Below are 26,879 nucleotides of genomic sequence, written 5' to 3' on the forward strand. Positions count from 1 at the left end.
AGAGAGCGGCTTGGAACGCCTTCAAGAACGTCGAAGAAATAGCTAAGAGGACGAAGAACCTCCGGCTCCGGGCACATCTCTTTGACTCCACTGTTCTTCCTGCATTAACATATGCCTCAGAGACCTGGGCCCTACGCAAACAAGATGAGAACGCCATTCAGGTCTCCCAAAGAAGAATAGAAAGAGCTATGCTTGGAATATCACGTTTCACTCAAATGAGAGAACGAATCCGGAGTTCTGACATCCGTCGACGATCAAGGATCAGGGACGCTGTCTCATTTGCCAAGGTGTCGAAAATCAGATGGGCTGGTCACGTAATGAGATTTAAAGACGACCGTTGGACTAGAGCTGTTACTGATTGGATTCCACGGGATGTCAAGAGACCGCGTGGCCGCCCACCTACCAGATGGTCAGACTTCTTTGTCAAGGTCATGAACGATCGGTTTGAGGCCCTCCATGTTCCCGGAGCGAAGAGATGCCATTGGGCTACACTAGCACGCGACAGGGACAAATGGAGACGTTACTGGCGCCCGCTCGAGCAAATCGACGACTAACGGGAAGTTAAGTGATTAAGTGATTCTCAAGCACTAAAATTTTACGATTCTTCTTCCTGTATTGAGTATGTTACATTTCTATAGTAAAACCTAGAGGGACAGGTAATCTTAGAAAACCCAAACACCTTTCTTGACATAGCTTAGTGGGTGAATATAACTCACATTTAGACAAGTTCTTCTAGTTAATTTTTCAGAGTAATATTTTTATTAAAGAATTTCAATAACTTCCTTTGTTGTCATTATATCACTCTATTAGAAAGAATTTGACAAGAGTCCAACTACCCAGGAGTAAATAAACTTGCTTGGATATAAAACTTGCTGGTTATAAAATCTGTTCAGTTGTATAGCTCCTCAAGTAACTGATACTCAACATTTTCTTGGTAAAAGTGACTTAATCATTAAGCATTTTTATATTGGAGGGCCTGTATGTATTAAAAACTTTGCAAATGATTCCACTGAGCTAATCTGAAACCATACTTCATGGTGCCAGAAAATAGTCCTTGGTTCTGGAGATATTGCAATTAGGAAACCAGAACAAGTAATTACTGGAAGAAATTAGACATATAAATCAATAAGACAATATTGGGAAAACTAAGTGCTTTCAGAAAATAGAAAGTGTAATGAGATAGCGAGTACCTGAAATTGTAAGGTCTTCTAGAGGAAGAGGTCGTATTAGGTGCCATTTTGAGCACTCACAAAGCCATTTGAGGAAAGACCTAATTCTCAAGTAGATGCTATGGGGAAAATCACACGAGAAAGCATCATAGGCAGAAAGAACTTCTGGGGAATTTTTTTTTTGGACAACCTTTTTTTTTGCCTCTCCACACCTTCCCTGGCCCCTATAAAAATGGGATGAAGCGCTTAACACTTTCTTAAACAAGACACACAGCTGTCTAACAGGCATAAGAAAAAAATTCACAATTGGTTATCAGGGAAATACAAGTCAAAACAACAATGAAGTATCACCTCACACCAGGGAGAATGGCCTATATAGAAAAGTAAGAGGGTGGACATGCAGCCAACACAGGTAAGATCTTGGCACCCATGTAGAACTCAGAACACCACCAGGAATAATTCCTGAGTGCAGTTCCAGGAGTGACTTCTGAGCATCACCAGGTGTCACTGCTCCCCAAAAATCCAAAACCAAAACAAAACATAAAAGAAACAAAAAGTCAGAAAACACCGGTATTTGTGGCCTGTGATTACAAGGATCCCTCATTCACTGTTGTTGGAAATGCCATCTGGTTCAGCCTCTAAGGAAACTGTTAAGGTCTCAAAGAATGAAAACTAGAATTCCTAAATGATCTAACATTTCCACTTTTTTTTGCACATAACCCAAGAACTGTCACTGTCACTGTCCTCCCGTTGTTCATCGATTTGCTTGAGCAGACCCAGTAACGTCTCCACTGGAGACTTTGTTGTTACTGTGTCTGGCATATCGAATACGTCATGGGGAGCTTGCCAGGCTCTGCCGTGCGGGCGAGATACTCTCAGTAGCTTGCCGGGCTCTCCGAGAGGGGCGGAGGAATCGAACTCGGGTCGGCCATGTTGGCTGCGTGCAAGGCAAATGCCCTACCGCTGTGCTATCACTCCAACCCAAGAACATAAAAATTAACTAAAAATATAAGCACATCTAAATTCATTGTAATACTATTTATTTATTTATTTGGTTTGAGGGCCACACTTAATGGTGCTGAGGCTTACCCTTGGCTATGCACCCAGGTATCATGCCTGGTGGGCACAGGGGATCATATAGGGTGCTGTGGATCAAACCTGGGTTGGCTGTGTGTAGGGCAAACACCCTACCTGTTGTACTATTGCTCCAACACCAGAAGCAACTGCTTAAAAGAAAAATGAACAAAGTACTAGAATAGACAATTACTAAAAGAATAGTCTCTTTCTCAATATGAGTGTGAAAGAAAGAGGAAAGGAGGGAGAGGGGGAGGAGGGGGAGGAGAGAGAGAGATAATGGGGGAGAAAGAATGAATTCCTAGCTTTACATAGAGAAAGTTAAAATAAAGTATCTTTGCATGGAAAACACAATATTTTAGGACCTTAAGTTAATGTCATGGTACTTCTCAGTCATTAAATACATTTTTACAAGAGTTATATAGGAGATTTTAGAAAATTCTTCACCACGCATGTATTGTGTGTCTACAGTGTGCCAGACAATAAGAAGGATTCCCACAGAAATGAGGGACTGATTCAGCACCCTGAGCAGACTTAGAGTGCTCACAGTAACCTACTGTTTAACACCTGCCTGTTACTGATGTCTGGAGCGATAGCACAGCAGGTAGGACATTTGCCTTGCTGACCTGGGTTTGATTCCTCCCCGCCTTTCAGAGAGCCCGGCAAGCTACCAAGAGTATCTCACCTGCACGGCAAAGCCTGGCAAGCTACCCGTGATGCATTCGATATGCCAAAAACAGTAACAAGTCTCACAATGGAGATGTAACTGGGGCCTGCTTGAGCAAATCGATGAACAGTGGGAGAACAGTGCAGACAGTGTTACTGATGTCAAACATCCTACATGACTTTGGGTCCTAAGCCTTGCTTCAACTAGGGGAATGTGAGAAGACTCTTCCAGTCCTGGAGGGGAGTGCTGACAACTACTTCATGGTTCCTTCACCCTCTCAAGTTTTGTCCCTCTAAGACCAAATGCTCAGCAGCTACTGCTCCTTTCTTTGGGGTCCCTAAAGGGGAAATTGAAAGGAACAAACCTGAAACCCCACAGTGTAGATAAACCAGTAAGTCAGAGCAGTGTTCGATGTGAGCACTGAAGTTGGTCAATGTTTGTGGGGAGTCATCACCTTGGCAAAGCCTGACAAGTATATGGTGCAAGAGAGAACTGACCTTTCAGAGTCTTAAGTAATGGGATCAGAGGATAGCAAGGCACTTACCTTGCTCATGGCAGATTAGGGTTCAATTCCTGGCATTCCATATGGTTGCCCAACCCAGAAGTAAGTCCTGTGTATCCCTGGGTGTGGCCAGAAAAAAAAAAAAGGTCTTAAGCATCATCCTACCCTTTCCTTGAAAAAACAGTGGGCACTGAAACTAGACAAAATGGGGCAAAAGATGAACATATAGTTAACAAATAATTACATTCAAAAACATGTAATAGCGTGTGGAAATAATAGCCATAAATTGCAAGTTGAAAGAGAAGGTTAAAAAATTGCAGACAAATGATTTTGAGTCAGAAGCCAGTGAAGGTTTCTCCACAGATATAACGTTTAAGATCATAGTTTGAGAGAGAATGAGACATTCTCCCAAAATAGAGGAAGCTCTTGAGCTGTAGGTCCTGAGATTGAGTGGGAAGGAGCCTGAAGTGTCTGATTCACACGTGCAGAGAAGATAAGGGGCAGTGGGTCAGGAGGATGGCGGCAGCCTGAGCAGGAACCTGAGGACCACTGGTTGGATATCACTTCCGCATGACGAAAGTGGTCAAAGGGTGGTAAAAGTATTGGCTGAGCATGTTAGTCCAATATTTGGAGTCAATTTAATCTTTGTTCTTTGCAAATAAGGTTTACTTTTCAGATATCTTAACAGCAAAATTGTTAGTGTAAAATTCCTTCTACCATTCACGTCATGGGAACTTGGCGAACAAAAATAAAGCAATGAGAAAATGGAAGCTGTTGATTCAAGAAATCCACTTTAAAAACAGGACTTACTTAATATTATATAAATATAATTCTCTTAAGCTTTCACTTGAAACTAAATAAGAGTAATGCCAAAATTACCGTAGAAGAAAAAACTGAAAAATGTGGTTTATTTTTTCCCGACCAATAGGAGAGATTTTTGCTCAAGAACAGATACTGCATAAAGAAACTGTGCTAGTCTACTGGGCTATAAGAAAAGATGAAGACGTGCAATTTGCTACTGCATGGGTGGATCTGGAGAGTGTCATGCTTAGTGAAGTTAGAGGGAGAGCTGGTATGTGGGAGATAAAAAAATTATGGTAAGGGAATTAGCAAACGGCTAAAAACTACAGAACGTGAGAGCAGGTCTACTAAACTGAGTTAAGTACAGAGAAAGGACAGGGGATTAAAATGGGGACAGAGAAAATGGTGGAGAAAAGTGACACTGGTAGAAAGTGTAGTGTTGGAATTTTGTATGCATTAAACCCAATCATGAATGGTGTTGTAAGTCACAGTACTGCAAATAAAATTTAAAATAAAGAACACGGTCACGGTCCTCCCGTTGTTCATCGATTTGCTCGAGCGGGCCCAGTAACGTCTCCATTGCGAGACTTGTTACTCTGTTTGGCATATCGAATACATCATGGGTAGCTTGCCAGGCTTTGCCGTATGGGCGAGATACTCTCGGTAGCTTGCTGGGGTGGAGGAATCGAAATCAGGTCGGCCATGTTGGCCTTGTGCAAAGCAAATGCCCTACCTGCTGTACTATCAGTCCTATCACTATCACTATCCTCCCATTGTTCATCGATTTTCTTGAGCAGGCCCTGTAACGTCTCCATTGGAGACTTTGTTGTTACTGTGTCTGGCATGTCGAATACGTCACGGGGAGCTTGCCAGGCTCTGCCGTGCGGGCGAGATACTCTCGGTAGCTTGCCGGGCTCTCCGAGAGGGGCGGAGGAATCGAACTCGGGTCGGCCGTGTTGGCTGTGTGCAAGGCAAACGCCCTGCCACTGTGCTATCGCTCCAGTCTCCTTAGCGTGGTAGGCAGCGCGTCAGTCTCATAATCTGAAGGTCCTGAGTTCGAACCTCAGAGGGGGCAACGTATAGTACTATCACTCCAGCCCAAATAAATAACATAAAAACAAAAATAAAAACTATGGGTATATTGTATTTTACTGTCTCAAAATAGAATAAGATGGAAGTAATTTGCTAATAATATCTACACATACCTTGTAGATTTAAAAGTGTTTTTCTACAAATGGGACTATCTTAAACTAAGAAGCTTCTGCACCTCAAAAGAAAGTGACCAAAATACAAAGACAGTCTACAGAATGGGAAAGGATATTCGCCAAATACACATCCAACAAGGGGTTGATATCAAGGATATACAAAGTACTGGTTGAACTCCACAAGAAGAAATCACCCAACCCCATCAAAAAATGGGGCGAGGAAATGAACAGAAACTTTCACAAATAAGAAATCCAAATGGCAAAAAGGCACATGAGAAAATGCTCTACATCATTAATCATCAGAGAGATGCAGATCAAAACAACAATGAGATACTATCTCACACCTCAGAGACTGGCCCACATCCACAAGAACAAAAGCAACCAATGCTGGCGCGGATGTGGCGAGAAAGGGACCCTCCTTCACTGCTGGTGGGAATGCCGGCTGGTCCAACCCTTTTGGAAAACAGTATGGACGATTCTCAAAAAATTAGAAATTGAGCTCACATTGACCCAGCAATACCACTCCTGGGAATATATCCCAGAGAGGCAAAAAGGTATAGTCGAAGTGACATCTGCAATTGTTTGTTCATTGCAGCACTCTTTACAATAGCCAGAATCTGGAAAAAACCTGAGTGCCCAAGAACAGATGACTGGTTAAAGAAACTTTGGTACATTTACACAATGGAGTACTATGTAGCTGTTAGAAAAGATGAAGTTATGGAATTTACATACAAGTGGTACTACATGGAAAGTATCATGTTAAGCGAAATGAGTCAGAAAGAGCGGGATAGACACAGAAAGATTGCATTCATCTGGGGAACATAAAGCAACAAAACGGGAGACTAACACCCAGGAATGGCTCAGATTAGTACCAGGAATTTTGCTCCATGACTTGAAGGCCAGCCACACGTGCTAGGTGAAAAGGAAGCTCAGATGGAGAAGAGAGCACCAAATAAAGGGTGTTGTGAGGACCCTCCCAGGGTGGGAGAGGCATGCTGAAAGTGGTCTATAGACCAAACATGATTGCCACTCAATGCCTCTCTTGCAAAACACAGTACCCAAAAGAAGAGAGAGAGAACAAGGGGGAATACCCTGCCACAGAGGCAGGATGGGATGGGGGGGGGATGAGGGGTGGGGGGGGATGCTAGGACCCGTGGTGGTGGAGGATGGGCACTGGTGGAGGGATGGGTACTTGATCATTGTATAACTTAAACCCAAGCACAAAATTTGTAAGTCTATAACTGTACCTCATGGTGTTTCACTAATAAAAATTTTTTTAAAAAAGTGTTTTTCTAAGACCTTTCACATTCTTGATAAAGACAAAAAATCATTTCAGTATGTTTGGATAGTTAGGACTATTCTATTGAACTTGTTAGCAGCAATAGCACTCAACCAATAATTACTCCACCTACAGAATCTCCTGCCTTCGTGCCAGGCTGTCTTCAGTGGGGCCCCTCGGAGGGGGGCCCCAAGCAGAGACCCGGCAGCCAAAAACCTCCAGAACCCAGCCACAGCCATGCTCAAAGCCACTCTCCACACGGTTGGACGAGCCTCATGCATGAAGGAACCAGCAGAGGAACCCAGGTGTGCGGGACCCGGGGCTGAAATCTTCAAGCCTGCTCTGATGGGGGGTGGGCCTCCTCCACCCAGATCCCCCATTTTCCAGTAGCTTGGCAGTCACACCCATAAACTACCCTCAGTGCCATGTAATCCCATCAACAACCAAGATCTAGAGACTTTAAAACAAAGCTCCCAGAAGTGCTCGGCCTCTTATAGTCTAACACACTGGTGTGCCTAAAGCAGCACACATGCGTTTGCTTTTAACATACCTGCTTGTATTATCTTATATACATTCTCCATCCCTCTCGGAGAGTCTGGTAAACTACTGCGAGTATCCCGCCCGAGCGGCAGAGCCTGGCAAGCTCCCTGTGGCATATCCAATATGTCAAAAATGGTAACAATAATGGGTCTCATTCCGCTGACCTTGAAAGAGCTTCCAATATGGCACTGTTGGGAAGGACGAGTAAGGAGAGGCAGCTAAAATCTCAGGGTTGGGACGAATGGAGACGTTACTGGCACCCACTCTAGTAAGTCGATGAACAACGGGATGACAGTGATACAGTGATACAAATATAATTAAAAGGAAGTAATCTTTAAAGAGTGACACCTAAATAATATAAAATTAAAAACACCATCCTAAGGATTATAATCCTAACAGGCTTCTGTTCAAAGCACTGTATCTTCACTTCATAGCAGTAAAAGTCAAGAGGAAAAGAAATCAGAAATACATTAGCAGATAAAGAAAAAGGGTCTTGATGCAATTACAGAGCCCCAGAGTGGACTCATTGAAAGGGAAGTCAATTTGGAAAGATGATGCACTCCCGTTCTCTGGTTGTGTGGTCAGAGGAAGCGATTTCCTCTCAGTGAGGGTGTGATGGGTTAGAGAAGACCCTGGGTAGGGAAAATGCCTGGGGAGGTTCCTCTTCACTTTGCATGATGAAAAGGTCGGAGGGTTTTCTTTTCAAAAACTACACATGTGGACAAGGACATGTGCACAAAACTTGCTGGAAAATTTTGAGGTATAAAAATACCAATAACCTAAATACTTTTGACAAAAAGTTCATTTTTATTCGTCGATTGCCTCGAGCAGGCCCCAGTAACGTCTCTTTCATCCTAGCCCTGAGATTATATTCAAGGCTCTTTAGGAGAATGAGACCCATCATTGTTACTGGTATTTGGCATATTGGGTACGCCACGGGGAGTTTGCCAGACTCTGCCCTGTGGGCAGGCTACATTCGATAGTCTGCAAGTTTGTCCAAAGTAGGTTCTGATAAGATGTCGCGCGGCCGCGAATGCAGCCGCGCGGTTCCGGGATCTGGATTTTATAGTCTCTGAGTCTTGACCGCTGATGGGATTACACGGCGCCAGGGGGCCAGGTGGTGGGTGTGACCCCCGCCTACTGGAATTTGGAGGATCTGGGTGGAAGATGCTCGACTCCAAATCGAGTAGGCTTGGAGGTCTCGGCCCCGGAACCCGCGTGGCTTTGTCCCTCTGCCAGTACCTTCATGTGTGCGGAGAGTGGTCTCAGCATGGTGGTGGCTGGTCCTGGAGGTCTTCGGCTGCCGGAGCCCTGGTCGGGGCGGGAGGAAAGCTCAACCCGCTCCCCTCCAAGGGGCTCCGGGAAGGAACACCCAGGCGCGGGGGCAGAAGACTGCCAAAAAGTTAGATAGAAAATTTGTGATCTTTTCATTCATTGACTCATGACAATGAGTCTACATATTTGAATAAGGGTAATAACACCACATGGGCATATCACATAGATACTGTGATTTTCTGTCCAGACTATCACAAAGAAGTGACGATTGTAATGAATGGAGTCACATGTTGTTTTGGTTCCCAAGAGCATACCAAAGTTATGGGTCTTGTATGAACAAAATCGGCGAAACTCATAAAAGGAAAGTGCAATAAGATGAGGACACCCCTGTAAATATATAAAATTCAGGTTAAAAATATTTTTTATTATGGCACCATAATTTAAAGTTGAATTTAAAAAAATATTCATAATTTATTTTACAAAATAAGTTTACAAACACTGTCACTGTCCTCCCGTTGTTCATCGATTTGCTCTTGCGGGCCCAGTAACGTCTTCAGTGTGAGACTTCGTTGTTACTGTGTCTGGCATATCAAATACATCATGGGTAGCTTGCCAGACTCTGCCGAGCGGGCGAGATACTCTCGGTGGCTGGCCGGGCTCTCCGAGAGGGGCGGAGGAATCGAACTCGGGTCGGCCATGTTGGCTGCGTGCAAGGCAAACGTCCTACCCGCTGTGCTATTGCTCCAGCCTTAAGTTCACAAGCACTAAAAGTAATTTTAGTGAATGCTTGTGAATACAGAAATGTCTTATGAAAGTATGAATACATGCATGGGACTTATGCTCACTAATGATCAGGATTTTCTCTTGGGAGAAATGCAGGAAGATGTAGGAAGGAAGCTCAAAGGAAGATCAGAGAGCATCAGCTAAGACATAATGTTTTATTTCTTAGCAAAAGAGGAGCTAAGGCAAATATAGCACAATGTCAATATTTGATGAAAGTGGGTAATATATACTTATTTCTTTCTTTCTATTTCCTGCATATTTCAATTTCAATCATTTTATAACAAAGCTGAAATTTTAAAATGACCACCCAAATGAATTTGAGGTAAACAAGAGAAGATTGAGTGTTCTTTTGGGAGAAATCTGGCTATTAATTGAAGGAAAGAAGGCAGATGGTTGGAGTAATGTAATCAGCAAGGGTGTTTTCTTATTCTTTTTTTCTAAACAGAAAATACTTAAGTATCTTTTATTAAATTGCAAGAAAGGCTTTAAATGAGGAGGGAAATGTTTAAAACAGAGATTTGGAATCTACATTATTAATTCTTAAATTTCTCTTTAAAATGTGTTTTTTCCCCCTCCCATTAGATCATCAGTTCTTCAAGGAAGGGCAAAGACTGTTCTGTTTATCTGCTTGCCCAGAGCTTGACTTAAGCAAGTGCATTATGGAAGAATGGTGGATGTGAGAGTGGATGGGAATGTGCAGAAGGATGGACATATGGATGGGTGGATGGATGATGTAAGGGTGCGTGGATGGAAGAATGGATGGTGGGTGGAGGAGTAAGTGTAGGTAGTGTGGTAACATTAGCATAAAGTAATCATCAGGGCAACAGAGTGGCCACCAGGTGGCAGATGTGACAGTCAGTGATAATCCTGAGAAAACTACAGAAAAAAAAAAAAGAAAAAGAAAAAACCTCAAAACACCAAAAAACCTGAAAAGCAAAAAAATGAGCCACTGAGGTTGGAGTGATAGTACAGTGGGTAGGACTTTTCCCTTGCACTCGGCCGACTTGGGTTCGATTCCCAGCATCCCATATGGTCCCCGAGCACCGCCAGGAGTAATTAAGAAAAAAAAAAAGAGCCACAGTAATAACTTATTAATTTTTTATTAATTTTTTAAATTGAATCACAATGAGATAAACAGTTGCAAAGTTGTTCATGATGGGTTTCAGTTATATAATGTTCTATCACCAGTCCCTTAACCAGTAATTTTCCACCAGTGACTACCCAGTTTCTCTCCTGCCTGCCTCTATGGCAGGCATTTTTCTTCTTTCTCTCTCTCTCTCTCTCAGTTCATAACCTCTTTCAAGTTAAGTTAACAAAGGCAAAATGCATACGGTATTTAAGTGGAAAACTGGAACTATATTATCATCTGTTGGGTTCTTATTTCAAATATGAATCAACTTGGTCTTTCATGGAAAAGGAACAACAAACACCATTATAACAACAACAACAAAATGGCGGGGTTTGGTTTGAAAGGAAATGTAATGTCTACCTTCTCTTTCTAATAAACAAATGAGAATCCAGGGAACTAGCTCAGGATCAAGGATGCATGCTTTGCATACTCAATGACCCAACTTCAGCCTCCAGCACTGCGTGTGTCTCCTTGAGCAATTCAGGGTGTAGCTCCAGAGACCAATGAACACTGCAAAATTCGCTGTCATGCCCCCCAGAACTGCGGTGCCTGAGAAATAACCCTTCACAGGTCCAGGCGTTGAACCATCAGTCCTGGATCACTGAGTACTGCTGGGTCTTAATGCCTGGGTTCCCTGAGCAAGACCTGGGTGACTCTGTAATAAAAAAAAAAAAACACATTGTCAGAGACGTAGTTTGACAGGTGAGCTGCTTGTGTTGCCTGTGGCTGACCTGGGTTCAACCCTTGGCATCCCACGTGGTCCCCAGAGCCCTGCCAGAAGTGATTCCTGAGCACAGACCCAGGAGTAACCCCTGACACTCCGGGTGTGCTCTCCCCCAATAAAATACAAATGAAACAATGGGAAAAGTATGGCCCCATATACTTTGGGGGCATAGCAAAGAAAATGGAAAAGAAATGGAAAACTACCATTAGAACCAGTTTATTCAGTGGATTTTAGTTGGTGAGGTGAAAGCAGGAAATTTTCTGTTTTTCCTCTCACGCATCTTCTTTAAAGTTGCTCTGCAGATTTCTCTTCCCTCATAATTGGGTGAGGTTTGTACAGATTCTAGGTTCTTCTAGATACTTAGATTAGAAATGTCTTTTCTCGGGTAGTAACAGTCTAATATAATTTTTGAATTTCCACCCAACTCATGCCTTTTCCTTTTCCTTCTCTTGATTACGATCCTAAATTTTACAAAATGCAATTGAAGTTCATCACTTATTATTACCTATAACCTCTATTATTTCTCCCATTCATAAACTGATGCCTTTGTTCCATTTCCAGTATCATTCCCAAAAGGAACAAGAATTTGAAGAGTTAAATTGGGGCTGTCGTACCTGACGTTGAGGCCGGTGTCCTAGTTGCCCCCAAACTGATCTTTTCTGATGGAGGTGTTTGGGCAGGAGTGTCTTTGTTTGTTTGTTTGGTTGGTTGGTTTTTGTCTACTAGCTCATGGACCTTTCAATCCTACACTGTTTTCTGCACAATTCATTGAGTGAAGGCCATGCAGCTGATATGATTGGTTCGGAAGTACACCCCTCCAGGTACCCCTACTGCAAGCTCATTCTGCCAGAGCAAAACTCTTCTTGAGTAGGGTCTTTTCAAGCTTATTTTCACTTGCTCCTTTCCTGCTTAGTTCTTGGGAAAGCTTATGGATCTCTCTCCAAGTTTTTGAAAGTTTAGACCATTTAGAATCTATTCTCATCTACGTAAGTGTTTTAAACAGACTCAAATGATGAGAAGACAGTGAAATTTCTGCCTTTCATTCCCTCCCCCAAACCCCCTCACTCCAGAAGCCATGAGTTCAGTTTTCCCCCACACACTCCTTCCCCCAAATTTCGCAGACCACTGCTTAAGGCATGCCCATAGGTTTCTGCAACTCAGCAGAAGCTGACTGGGTTTAAAATGACCAATTCTGGGGTTTTGAATACGTATCATAAAGACTCCCTTTTCTTGGCCCAAGGAATGAAGAGAAACATCAACTTCAAATACTTATACAACTGTACATAGATCTTGAAAAAAAAATCCTGACTTGCTCTGAATAATCTCTTGAGTTTAATTAAATCAATTAATTTGCCTTCAAATTTTAGTTCTAGTTCTAGTGTTTTGAGGTGGGTTAAGAGTATAGGAGAATCTGTTTTACTGTTTCTTAATGAGTCCTATATGAATTCCCAGCATTTTTCTTTGGAATATAAGGGAAAATCACATTTCGGGCCTTGCACCTAGGCCCAAAAATCCTAGTTTATTTTTGAACCCTCATTTAATACTCTTGAATAATATAATCACATAATACTAACAATAGATGTTGTTAATTACACTTGGCAATAATTAAGTATAAAAGAACAATTTAAAAAGACCAGTGAAATAATAAAGATTTCAACAGAAGGGTTGGTAGATAGAGTTAAAGAAACATCCAGAGGATTAGATTCCCTTTTTCGTTTTGTTTTTGGGCAACAACCATCTGTGCTTAAGTTTACTCCTGGTTTTGTGCTCAGGGATCACTCCTGGCAGAACTCAAGGAACCATCTATCACCACTGTGTCACTGTTTCTCCACTAGTCCCTCAAGAACAATCGACCACTACCATGTCTTCTGCTCCCCCAACTTTCCTTGAAAATTCATTAGAATAAGAAAAATTTTAATTATATTTTGGCATGCATGCTCACGATAGTGTTAATGCTTATGGTTTTGATGTACATAATTTGTTAACCTAGTTATCCTTTCTACTGCCAAAGTCTGGCTCCTTAACCAATGTCCTGGGGTTACTTCTAGTTTGCTCAATCAGACCCCACCTCTCCTCCATTAAAAAGAGGCATGGTATTTTGTTGTTGTTATTGTTGTTGTTTACTTATTTTTGAATCACACCCGGATATGCTCAGAGGTAACTCCTAGCTCTGCGCTCTGCACTTTAGAATTATTCTTGGTGGGGCTGGGTTCCATATGGGATGCTGGTGATCAAATCCAGGATTGGCTGTGTGCAAGGCGAGTGCCCTATCCACTGCATGATCCCTCCTAATGGCATGATTTCCTAAGAAACTAGTATGACACAGAGCAATGCTTTCAGAATTTTGAAGAGAAATTATTTTAACCTAAAATTAGTCTATACTCCAGTAATATTTGAATCAATTAGGAGGAGAGAATAAAGGCATTTTAATTTGCCAGTTCCCTCTGCAATGTTTGTTTTTCCTTGTTTCCTTTCTATGGGCATAGAAATATTTAAAGGTTTTTTTTCATAGGCATAAACAATGTAGAAATAAAATATAAGTAGATTTTTTGGGGGAAAATTCCTTTAAAGAAGGTACAATACAGAGTACATATAGTCTTTTTCCGTTCTTGTCTTCCTCCTTAGAAAAGTCAAATGAAACTCAGGTTGGAGGCACTTGATTTTTTGCTTCATTTCTTTCCATTATCCTATTTACCTATGCTTTATCCTGAATCCTGTGCCTTCCTACTTTCTAGTTACACAACTAACCTTGAAACCTTTCCATGACTAATTCCCCCTTTAATCAAAGCTGCTGACTTAATATGTCTTATTGATGTCTGTGTCAAAGTGGCCAGTGAGGTAGGTTCTCAATTATAGGGTTTTGAATGAATAAATGAACCAATGACTGAAGAAACATCCTCTCCTCCATCACCTTCCAAGATACTCCCACCCTCCTTCAGGACCTTAGCACTTAATTCATAGTTTTTTTTTTTCACCATGTCTTATTCACAGTCTCCATAACATCAGTACCCACATGATCCTTCCAACCTCTGATCTCAGTGTAACTTGACTTCTAAAGGGATGAAATAAGTTGTCCCCAAGTTCTGTTTCTTCTTGCACCCATAGTTTTCTCTTCTACAGTTTTTTATTGCCTCTTATCAGGACAATACCTTTCAGGATTCTTTAATCCTATGATGTTGCTACCAGATTAAATCATTTGAGTGACACAGCCCACTGACTTAAATTTTTTTTTATTAAAAATTGACTGTAGGCTTTAAATTTCTCCTTGAAAAACATGCCCTCCTCTCCTAACCTTTCATAGTCTTCCTTTAGTTTTCAACTCTTCTCAAGTGCACCTGAAATTTTCTGTCCTTTGGGATTGTTTACGCTGTTATTTCTGTCTGGAGTTGTTCTTGCCATCCTCCCAGACCCTTGTCCTCTTATTAATCATCTGAAAATGTATGCATTGTCTTAAGACCAGTGCCAATGCCATTTTCTTCCATGAAGCATTCACAATGATTTAAGTGGAATTAATGTCTAGAGCCTCGATGACAGAAAAGCATATTTTCCACAAAGTCCATTATAGTATTTATCAGAACAATTAATATTATACATGGTTACCTTCTTAAGCATATTCATGGAGGATTCCTTTGACACCTACAAACCTAGCACACAGTGCCTGGCAAGAAGTATAGGCTTGAAAATTGTTAGATGAACTGAATTGAGATTCAAGAAGCTAGCCCTGACTCTGATTTAAGTCTGGTGTCTTGTGGAAATAGGCAAAGGGAATGCATATCTGCTCCCCTAGGAATGCTGCCTCATAATTATTTTAAAAGTTTTCTATTTTATCAAAGAGTCTTAGAAACTGCTCCTTTTCAAAGCTCCACCAAAGTATTATTTTCCCAATTAATTATTGCAGAGGGATAACTATTGCATAAATCAATTTTCAACTTAGTTTGATCATGATCACTAATGGAATAGATTGGAGATCTGAAGCCCCAAAGAGAATGTTTTCAGATGAATAATATATTTTATTTGTCAGCAGTCCTCAGGCTCAATTTATGGTGAAATTAACTGAAAGTGGATTGCAAATAATTGTCAGTTCATTGTCAGTCTGTATTTCCAAGGCCCTGAATAGATAGAATGACGAAAGGTAATTTCATTTTTCTTTGTAATTGCTTCTGGATAATACCAGAGCCTTTGAAAAAGAGCACGAGGCTGTGCATTTTGAAAATTGTAAAGAAAATGCAAAGCTTGGGTTGAATACCAAAAATCCTCAATATATCAGAGGGAACAGAATTAACATTTCTAGGGTTCTTTGCAGTCTGTTCCACTAAAATTTTCTACAACAACTAACATGATTTCAAACTTAAGATATGAGAAACATTTTACCTATCAACAGTGATAGTTGGGATGGAGATCTGAATCCAATTAGCTTTATGGTAATTTCTGAAAGGGTTTAAAAATCAACAAAGCATCTTTCAAGTGATATAAGGAGTTAGGAGAAGTTGTTTGAAGCACTGAAATTAGCAGAGAAGAGAAAAGCCCATAATCAATGTCTGTGAATGAGCTTCCAAAGAACAATGTTAAGAGACGAAATAATGGTAAAGAGATAAATTAAACCTTAGGTGAAAGACAAAAAAAGTGAAAGACCAAAAACAACAACAATAAAAAAGGCCTTTCTGCTTTTTGTCATTTACTTATATTTGTTTAAAAATAAATTAAAATAAGTAAGATTGTTGTTTGTCAGAATGCCTATAAATCATCAACAAAAAGTACCCAAGCACTGTTCTAACAGGCTTTGCATTTCTTACACTGTATTACATAGATACTCTGAATTGCTCATCTTGTTCAGCTAAGATAGTTTTCCACTTTCCATGGGGTGGGGTTTGGAGGGCACATTCCAAGACCTGCAAGAATGCCTGAAACCATGCAGTATCAGGTTTTATATAGTTCATTTCCCCTAAACATACAGACCAGTGATAATGCTTATAGATTGATTAGGCATGGTAAAAGATTTACAACAAAAATAAAAATATAGAACAGTTACAGCAATATGCTTCAATGAAATCATGTGAATGTGACTTTTCTCAAAACATCTTATTTTGTATTCTAACATGTGAGAATGTTGTTACCTGTGGATAATGGAAATTTCAGAAAGTGAAGTCATGATTAAGAGGGCTTACTATATTTCACAAGCTTATTTGACTATGGGTATCAATCAATGCCTCATGGAATGCTGATGTTGGAAGCTGTCTGAGTTCTGGTATACCAGATGACCATGTTACTAAAGACAGAATAGTCTAGGTATGAATACGTAAGTGTAGTGCCTCTCCAACAGTCATATCAGAAGGAGATGTATAAGCACAATTCTATTGCATGTTTGAGACTCAGTGGCTCTGTTACTTTATACGGGAAAGGCAGAAAAATGAGAAGAGAGGTTATGGGTCTCTATTAAACGAGTGAATCTTCTAAATGCAATTTGAAAAATGAAATATTGCTGCAAAGAGACCCCCAGCTGTTAACTCTGCCGGGATACAAAGTTCTTAAATCTAATACCCACACTTTTCTCAGGGACCTATGATGTGTCTCGTTCTTAAAAGCTTTTCCATTGGTTGCGGAGCTGTGTGCAATGTCCACAACTCAGAGTACTTAGCCTTATCTCATGCCACTCCCTCTTGTTACTTCCTGTGCCCGAGTCTTTCTAGAGTTTGTTCAGGCCTTCCAGGGAAGGAAGTTATTTTTACCGGATGTTCTCCCACAGACTTCTCTTTGAATGAGCAGCTCTTCAATTATTTTTTACTTCCTTAAGGGAGCTCTCCTGGATTTTCCTGATTAGATCAGATCTTCTTATAAAATCCTGATGAGTAACACTTATTGCAAATAGCAGCTGAGCTGTATAGGTTATTCGTTAACATTGTATTAAGGCACAATATGCATCCAGTGAATTGCCTAATCCTGAAGAAGTCTTACATGCTTGTAAATCAAAAAACCACTATCACAATGAGCAATAAAAATGTATCCAATGGTTTGGAGGATCCTCCCAGGAGGGGAGATGCATGTCGAAAGTAGACTATGGACTGAACATGTTTGCCACTCAATGCCTCTCTTGCAGACCACAACACCCAAAAGGAGAGAGAGAACACAGGGGATTGCCCTGCCACAGAGACAGGGGGGATGGGGGGATGGGGGTGGGAGGGATATTATCCATGGTGGTGGAAAATGGGCACTGGTGGAGGGATGGGTATCTGATCATTGTATAATCAAACCAAAGCACAAAAAATTGTAAATCTACAACTGTAAAAAAAAAATAAAATAAAGGGGAAAAAAATGTGTCCAATGTTCTGCAAGGCTGTGTCTCTCCCTCTACAAATGATTCTCTTTCCTGACTTTTACCACCTTTGGATTGTTTCCCTGTATTGAACTTTTTGCAGATGCTCATCATTGTGATTAAGATGTACCCATACTGCTCTGAGCATTAGTATTTTATATTTATGGCTATTGTATCCCACTGTATTGTTTTACAATATATTTATTCTGAATATTTCTTATACTCATCTTCTTGATACGGAAAACTTATTGAAGCTACAGAGAATGTATCTATGCGGTTGACTAGAACATTCTTGGACTTTGTACTATGGCTGGCAAAGAGAAGAAACCCAGATTTTTTTTTTTTTTGGGCTGGAAAATGGAGAGAGAGAGAGAGCGAGAGAGAGAGAGCGAGAGAGAGTGTGTGTCTTATTGGTATTGGGTTAATCCTTTAATAAGCTAACACAATCATCTCATTTTCTTGATGAAGAATTTGCTTGAGCTGGCCCAGTAACGTCTCCATCATGAGACTTGTTTTACTGTGTTACTTGTTGTTACTTGTTGTTACTTGTTGTTACTGTTGTTACTTGTTGCTACTTGTTGTTACTGTGTTACTTGCTGTTACTTGCTGTTACTTGTTGTTACTGTTGTTACTTGTTGTTACTTGTTGTTACTGTTGTTACTTGTTGTTACTGTGTTACTTGCTGTTACTTGTTGTTACTTGTTGTTACTGTTGTTACTTGTTGCTACTTGTTGTTACTGTGTTACTTGCTGTTACTTGTTGTTACTTGTTGTTACTGTTGTTACTTGTTGTTACTGTTGTTACTTGTTGTTACTTGTTGTTACTGTGTTACTTGCTGTTACTTGTTGTTACTTGTTGTTACTGTTGTTACTTGTTGTTACTTGTTGTTACTGTTGTTACTTGTTGTTACTTGTTGTTACTGTGTTACTTGCTGTTACTTGTTGTTACTTGTTGTTACTGTTGTTACTTGTTGTTACTTGTTGTTACTGTTGTTACTTGTTGCTACTTGTTACTGTGTTACTTGCTGTTACTTGTTGTTACTTGTTGTTACTGTTGTTACTTGTTGTTACTTGTTGTTACTGTTGTTACTTGTTGTTACTGTGTTACTTGCTGTTACTTGTTGTTACTTGTTGTTACTGTTGTTACTTGTTGTTACTTGTTGTTACTGTTGTTACTTGTTGTTACTGTGTTACTTGCTGTTACTTGTTGTTACTTGTTGTTACTTGTTGTTACTGTTGTTACTTGTTGTTACTTGTTGTACTGTTGTTACTTGTTGTTACTGTGTGTTGAAGAATTAAAACCTATAAATAAAGAAATGAAGCTACTCTGAAAGTAAATCCTTAGCTCAACCACATATTGCTTATACTGTTCTACATCAGCAAGTGTAAGAGCAAACCAAAAGAAACAAAGAAGAGGCAAGGAAGGGAAATATGGGAAGCACGGTCTTATGAAAACTTGTTCTTAGATTTATGGCTTCTAGAACCAAGACAAAAATTATCTGTTATTTCACCCAAAAGGAGAGCGAGAACAAAAGGGATCGCCCTGCCACAGAGGCAGGGTGGGATGGGGGGATGGGGGTGGGAGGGATATTATCCATGGTGGTGGAAAATGGGCACTGGTGGAGGGATGGGTATTTGATCATTGTATAACAGAAACCCAAGCACAAAAATTTGTAAATCTACAACTGTACCTCATGGTGTTTCACTAATCACTTAAATCACTTAAATCACTTAACTTCCCGTTAGTCGTCGATTTGCTCGAGCGGGCGCCAGTAACGTCTCCATTTGTCCCTGTCGCGTGCTAGTGTAGCCCAATGGCATCTGTTCGCTCCGGGAACATGAAGGGCCTCAAACCGATCGTTCATGATCTTTACGAAGAAGTCTGACCATCTGGTAGGTGGGCGGCCACGCGGTCTTTTGACATCCCGTGGAATCCAGTCAGTAACAGCTCTAGTCCAGCGGTCGTCTTTAAATCTTTTTTCACTAATAAAAATTTTAAAAAAATATTGAATGTAATCAAAGTAGAGAGAGAGTAATGTGGAAATCATCTCCTCCACAGGTAGGGAGAAGGTGTGGGATGGGGGTATACTGGGGTTTTTGGTGGTGGAGAATGGGCACTGGTTAAGGTACGGGTGTTTCATTGTATGACCAAGACATTATCCCAAAAGCTTTGTAACTGCTCTCATGGTGATTCAATAAATAAAATTATAAAAAATGAAAAAAAATTATCTGTTGTTTAAAGTCAGCTAGTCTCTTCTTCCCCTCCCAGGTCAGTTAAGCCGCCAGTACTCGAACTTAGGACCCTGGGTCGCCCACCAGCCCTAAGCCTCTTCCTGTTCATCCCCAACACTGTGTGCCCCCCCCCCACACACACCAGGTACCTGTGGGGGCGTGGCCTCTTCAGAAGCGGGTGTGGCTTTGGCAGAAGTGGGCGTGGCCTAATATTAGGCAGGCCAACACTCATGGGGCTGCAGGTAGTTTAGTCATACCAAGAAATCTAGAGTAATCAGGGACAAGACAATGGTGCCCACTATCACCACTTCTGTTTAACATAATGCTGGAAGTACTTGCAATAGTGCTTAGGCCAGAAAAAGACATTAAAGGCATCCAGATAGCAAAGGAAGAAATCAAGCTCTCACTATTTGCAGATGATATGATACTATATCTCGAGACTCCTAAATCCTCTACCAAGAAATTCCTAGAAGCAATAGACTTGTACAGTAAAGTCGCAGGCTGTAAAATCAATGCCCCAAAAATCCATGGCCTTCCTATACGCAAATAATCAGAGAGAGGAAAGTGACATGAAAAAAATAATCCCATTCACAATCGTGCCTCAGAAAATCAAATACCTTGGAATAAGCCTAACTAAAGAGGTAAAGGACCTCTACAATGAAAACTACAAAATGCTACTCCATGAAATAAAAAAGGACACGAAGAAATGGAAACACATCGCCTGCTCATGGATAGGAAGAATTAACATCGTCAAAATGGCAATACATCCAAAAGCATTATACAGATTCAACGCGATCCTTATAAGGATACCCATGAAATTCTTCAAAGAAATATATGAAGCACTCCTGAAATTCATATGGAACAAGAAACACCCATGAATAGCTAAAGCAATTCTTGGGAAAAAAGATGTGGGGAAGCATCACCCTCTCCAACCTCAAACTCTACTACAAAGTGGTAACAATTAAAACAGCATGGTACTGGAACAAAGGCAGGGCCACAGACTAATGAAACAGGCTGGAATATCTGTACACACAACCCCAAATGTATGATCATCTAATCTTTGATAAGGGAGCAAGAAATGTGAAGTGGAGCAAGGAAAGTCTCTTTAACAAATGGTGCTGGCATAACTGGACAACCACATGCAAAAAAATGGGCTTAGACCTCAAGTTAACACCACGCACAAAAGTCAGATCAAAATGGATTAAATATTTCAACATCCGGCCAAAATACATAAGGTACACTGAAGACAAGGTCGGCAAAACCCTCCATGATATTGAGGCTAACGGTATCTTCAAAGATGACACTCCACTGACCAACCAAGTGGAAGCAGAGATAAACAAATGGGACTATCTTAAATTAAGAAGCTTCTGCACCTCAAAACATACAGTGACCAGAATACAAAGATAATCAAAAGAATGGGAAAGGATATTTACCGAACCCATCAGATAAGGGGTTGATATCAAGGATATACAAAGCACTGATTGAACTCTACAAGAAGAAAACATCTAACCACATCAAAAAATGGGGTGATTAAATGAACAGAAATTTTTCCAAAGAAGAAATCCGAATGGGAAAAAGGCAAAAAGGCACATGAGAAAATGCTCTACATCACTAATCATCAGGGAGATGCAGATCAAAATAACAATGAGATATCATCTCATACCATAGAGACTGGCCCACATCTAAAAGAACAAAAGCAACCTGCGTTGGCGTGGATGTGGCAAGAAAGGGACTCCCCTTCATTGCTGGTGGGAATGCCGACTGGTTCAGCCCTTTTGGAAAACAGTATGGACAATTCTCAAAAAACTAAAAATTGAGCTCCCATTTGACCTAGCTATACCACTCCTGGGAATATATCCTGGAGAGGTAAAAAAGTACAGTCGAGATGAAATTTTCACTTCTATGTTCATTGCTGCACTATTCACATTAGCCAAATTCTGGAAAAAACCCGAGTGTCCGAGAACAGATGACTGGTTAAAGAAACTTTGGTACATATACACAATGAAGTACTATGTAGCTGTTAGAAAAGATGAAGTCATGAAATTTACATACAAGTGGTACTACATAGAAAGTATCATGTTAAGCGAAATGAGTCAGAAAGAGCGGGATAGACAAAGAAAGATTGCATTCATCTGGGGAACATAAAGCAATAAAATGGGAGATTAACACCCAGGAGTGGCTGAGATTAGTACCAGAAATTTTGCTCCCTGACTTGAAGGCTAGCCACACGTACTGGGGAAAAGGAAGCTCATATAGAGAAGAGAGCACTAAATAAAGGGTGTTGTGAGGATCCTCCCAGGGTGGGAGAAGCATGCTGAAAGTAGACTATAGACCAAACAGGATTGCCACTCACTGCCTCTCTTGCAAACCACAGAACCCAAAAGGAGACAGAAAATAGAAGGGAATGTTCTGCCACAGTGGTGGGGTGGGATGGGGGGCGTGGGAGAGATACTGGAAGCACTGGAGGTGAAGAATGGGCACTGGTGGAGGAATGGGTACTCAATCAATGTATAACTGAAACCCAAGCACAAAAAATTGTAAGTCTACAACTGTACCACATGGTGTTTCACTAATAAAAATAATTTATAAAAAAAGAAATCTAGTGTAACATTTCAGTCCCCATTCCTCCACACCAACATGAAGAAACAATGCAAATCCCCACCACGTGGGGAGGATGATTAAAAGAGTCCAGAAGCCTCAGTAGATGTTACTCACCTAAAAGAACTCTCTGAGAAAGAATTCAGATATGAAGTCATGAAGATGTTCAATGAACTCAATGAAACAGTCAGACAGATATCCAGCAACATGACAGAAACAATCGAGAAATTATGGGAAGAAATGAGAGCAGAAATTGGAAAGTTACACACAGAAATGTCACGAATAAAAGATTTTGTAGATGAAATAAAAAACTCAATCTGTGCCCTCAACAGAAGAATGGCCACAGCTGAAGACAGAATCTGTTAGCTCAAAGATCAGCTGCACCAAACCAATAGGCAACAACAAACAATGGCAAGAGACCTCAAAATAGCTCAAGAGCAAACCAGAGTCCTAGGAGATGATTCCATAATGAACGACATTAGAATCACTGGAGTCCCAGAAGCTTAGGGAAACAATCCCAATGAAAAAGACATGGTCAAACAAATCATTGCTGAAAAATTCCCAGAGCTGGACAATGCAGCCATTCAGATTCAAGGAGACTGAAGGGTACCAGCTAAAAGAGACCCTAACAAAACACTCCAAGACATATCATAGTTAGAATGATGGATGCTGCCGATAGAGATACAATAAGCAGCAAGGTAAAAGAAGGAAATCACATACAAAGGAGCACCCCCTAGATTCACAGCAGACTTATCAGAGGAAACCCTATCAGAAGGCAATGGTGGGATATGCGAAAAAACTCACTGAAATGAACGTTTCACCAAGAATACTCTATCTGTCTAAACCCTCACTCAAACTCGAAGGAACGGTACACTATTTTCTAGATAAACAGCAGCTCAGGATCTTCATAGACTCAAAACCAAACCTAAAAGAAGGACTAAAGGGACTACTGTAAGACAAGATAAACCCTACAAGCACAACAGACCCTTACAGAAAGATGACACAAACCCCATAACAATAATCTCTTTCAATGTCAATGGTCTAAATTCACCAATTAAGAGACAAAGAGTGGCAAAATCCAGATTCAGTGATTTACAATGCCAAAAAAAATTGCAAGTAACTAGCCATTGTTCAAATAACAGTGGTGCTATTTCTCTTTTGGGGCCTTTTAGACTTTCGTTGCACTCAAATTCCATTTTATTGGGAACCCAGTTTCCACCTGGTCTTTCCTGACAGGGTTTTTTCTATTTAAACAGTTTCTAAATAAAATTCTGTATTTCAAGAGAGAACAAAAAAGAGACACAGAGTGGCAAAATGGAGTCAGAGAGAGAACCCAACATTCTGCTGCCTACAAGAAACTCATCTCAACAGTCAGAGCAAACACAGACTCAAAGATAATGGATGGAAAACAATCCTGCAAGCAAACAGCTCTCTCACAAAAGCTGGGGTGGCCATACTAGTATCCGACAACATAAATTTCAGGTTCAAAAAGATTAGAAGGGACAGCAAAGGCCATTTTCTATTTATCAAGAGATAAGTAAAAGAGGAAGAAATCACACTCTTAAATGAATATGCACCTAATGAGGGAACAGCTAAATATTTAAAACAACTGCTAACAGATTTTAAGGAGGACATTGCTAGCAACACAATAGTAGCCGGAGACTTCAACATAGCTTTATCACCTCTGGGTAGATCGATAAGAACAAAACTCAGCAAGAAAACATTGGCTTTGAAGGAAGAAATAGAAGAGAGAGGGCTTATAGACCTATACAGGGCTTTACACCCCAAAAATAAAGAATACACATTCTTTTCCAGTGCACACAAAACATTTTCCAAAATAGGCCATGTGCTAGGACACAAAACATACCTCAAGAGAATCAGGAAGATAGAAATAGTATCAACAATCTTTTCAGAACACGATGCACTGAGAATAGAAGTGAATCACACACAAACACGGAGAACAAACTCAAACATCTGAAAATTAAACAACTCAATGTTGAACAATGAGTGGGTCAGGAAGTCAAGGACGAAATCAAAATATACTTGGAAACAAATGAGAATGAAGACACGTGCTACCAGAACCTATGAGATGCAGCTAAAGTCGTGTTAAGGGGAAAATTTATAGCTCTGCAAGCATTTCTCAGGAAGGAAGAAAGGGCCCACATAAACAACTTGACTTCACAGTTTAAGATCTTAGAAAAGAATCAACAATAGGAGTCCAAATAAGGCAGAAGGAAAGAGAACATAAAACTTAGAGCAGAAATCAACGACATGGAAACCAAAAAAACAATCCGAAAGATCAATAAAACCAAGAGCTGGTTCTTTGAGAAAATAAATAAGATAGATAAACCACTAGCAAGACTCACAAAGAAAGAGAGAGAGAACCCTAATAAGCCAAATCAGAAATGAGATGGAGGATATCACAACAGAAACCAAAGAAACTCAAAACATCATCAGAGACTACTTTGAAAGTCTGTATGGCCCGAAACAAGAGAACCTGGAGGAAATGGATAAATTCTTGGATTGCTATAATCTCCCAAGGCTGAATCAAGAAGATCTAGAGTTCTCGAATAGACCTATTAACATCAAGGAAATTGAACCTGTAATCAAAAGTCTTCCCAAAAACAAAAACCCAGGTTCAGATGGATTCACTAGCGAATTTTTCCAAACATCTAAAGAGGAGCTATTGCCAGTCCTTCTCAAGCTTTTCCAAGAAATTGAAGAAACAGAAACTCTCCCAAACAGTTTCTATGAAGCCCATATCTCTCTAATACCAAAAGGAAATAAAGACACCACAAGAAAAGAAAACTACAGGCCGATATCCCTGATGAACACGGGTGCAAAGATTCTCAACAAAATACTAGCAAATAGAATTCAACAACTCATCAAAAAGATCATACACCATGACCAAGTAGGATTCATCTGGGGGTTGCAAGGATGGTTTAACATTTGGAAATCAATCAACATAATCCATCACATCAACAAAAGAAAAGATAAAAACCATATGATCATATCAATAGATGCAGAGAAAGCATTTGACAAGATGCAGCACCCGTTTATGATGAAAACCCTCGCCAAAATGGGGATAGAGAGGACTTTCCTCAATATAGTTAAAGCCATCTACCACAAGCCTACAGCAAGCATCACCCTCAATGGGGAAAAACTGAGAGCCTTCCCTCTAAGATCAGGGATGAGACAAGGATGCCCACTCTCTCCACTGCTGTTCAATGTAGTACTGGAAGTACTTGCATTAGTGGTTAGGAAAGAAAAAGATATTAAGAGCATCCAGGTAGCAAAGGAAGAAATCAAGCTCTCACTATTCGCAGATGATATGATACTATACTTAGAGAACCCGAAAACCTCTACCAAGAAACTCCTAGAAACGATAGACTTGTATAGTAAAGTTGCAGGCTATAAAATCAATACCCGAAAGTCCATGGCTTTCCTATATGCAAATAGTGAGAGAGAAGAAAGTGACATGAAAAAAACAATCCATTCATAATTGTGCCCCAGAAAATCGATTACCTAGGAATCAGCTTAGCTAAGGAAGTAAAGGACCTGTAAAAAGAAAACTACAAGATACTACTTCAGGAAATAAAAGAGGACATGAGAAAATGAAAAGATATCCCCTGCTCATGAATCAGGAGAATTAACATTGTCAAAATGGCAATATTTCCCAAAGCATTCTACAAATTCAATGTAATCCCTATAACAATACCCATGACATTCTTCAACGAAATGGAGCAAACACTCCTGAAATTCATATGGAACAATAAGCCCCCACGAATAGCTAAAGCAATTCTTGGAAAAAAGAAAATGAGAGGAATCCATCTCCCTAACTTCAAACTCTACTACAAAGCAGTAATAATTAAAACAGCATGGTGCTGGAACAAAGGCAAAGCTGAAGACCAATAGAACAATGCTGAATATACTGACATCTTCCCACAAACATATGATCATCTAATCTTTGATAAGGGAGCAAGAAATGTGAAGTGGAGCAAGGAAAGCCTCTTTAACAAATTGTGCTGGCAATACATGCAATAAATGGGCTCAGATCTCTGCATAATACCATGTACAAATGCCAGATCAAAATAGATTAAAGATCTCAACATCAGACCGGAATCCATAAGATACATAAGCTAATGGTATCTTCAAAGATGTCACGCCACTGGCCAAGCAAGTGAAAATGGAGATAGACAAATGGGACTATCTTAAACTAAGAAGCTTCTGCACCTCAAAAGAAACAGTGACCAAAATACAAAGACAGCCTACAGAATGGGAAAGGATATTCACCGAATACACATCCAACAAGGGGTTGATATCAAGGATATACAAAGTACTGGTAGAATTCCACAAGAAGAAAACATCGAACCCCATCAAAAAATGGGGCGACGAAATGAACAGAAACTTTCTCAAAGAAGAAATCTGAAAGGCAAAAAGACACATGAGAAAATGCTCTACATCATTAATCATCAGGGAAATGCAGATCAAAACAACAATGAGATATCATCTCACACCACAGAGACTGGCCCATATCCAAGAGAACAAAAGCAACATGTGTTGGTGTGGATGTGGCGAGAAAGGAACCCTCC

General features: G+C 40.4%; 1 non-coding gene across 1 annotated transcript; it reads left to right on the top strand.

Annotated features, from left to right (window-relative positions):
* The first annotated feature begins 5,215 nt into the window (after window positions 1-5,215).
* TRNAM-CAU (transfer RNA methionine (anticodon CAU)) lies at window positions 5,216-5,288 on the top strand. Its single transcript has one exon. It is a non-coding gene; the product is annotated as a tRNA-Met (tRNA).
* Window positions 5,289-26,879: the final 21,591 nt, after the last annotated feature.

This window comes from Sorex fumeus, unplaced genomic scaffold, assembly GCF_029834395.1.
Source record: "Sorex fumeus unplaced genomic scaffold, SorFum_2.1 ptg000035l, whole genome shotgun sequence".
Taxonomy (NCBI): Eukaryota; Metazoa; Chordata; class Mammalia; order Eulipotyphla; family Soricidae; genus Sorex; species Sorex fumeus.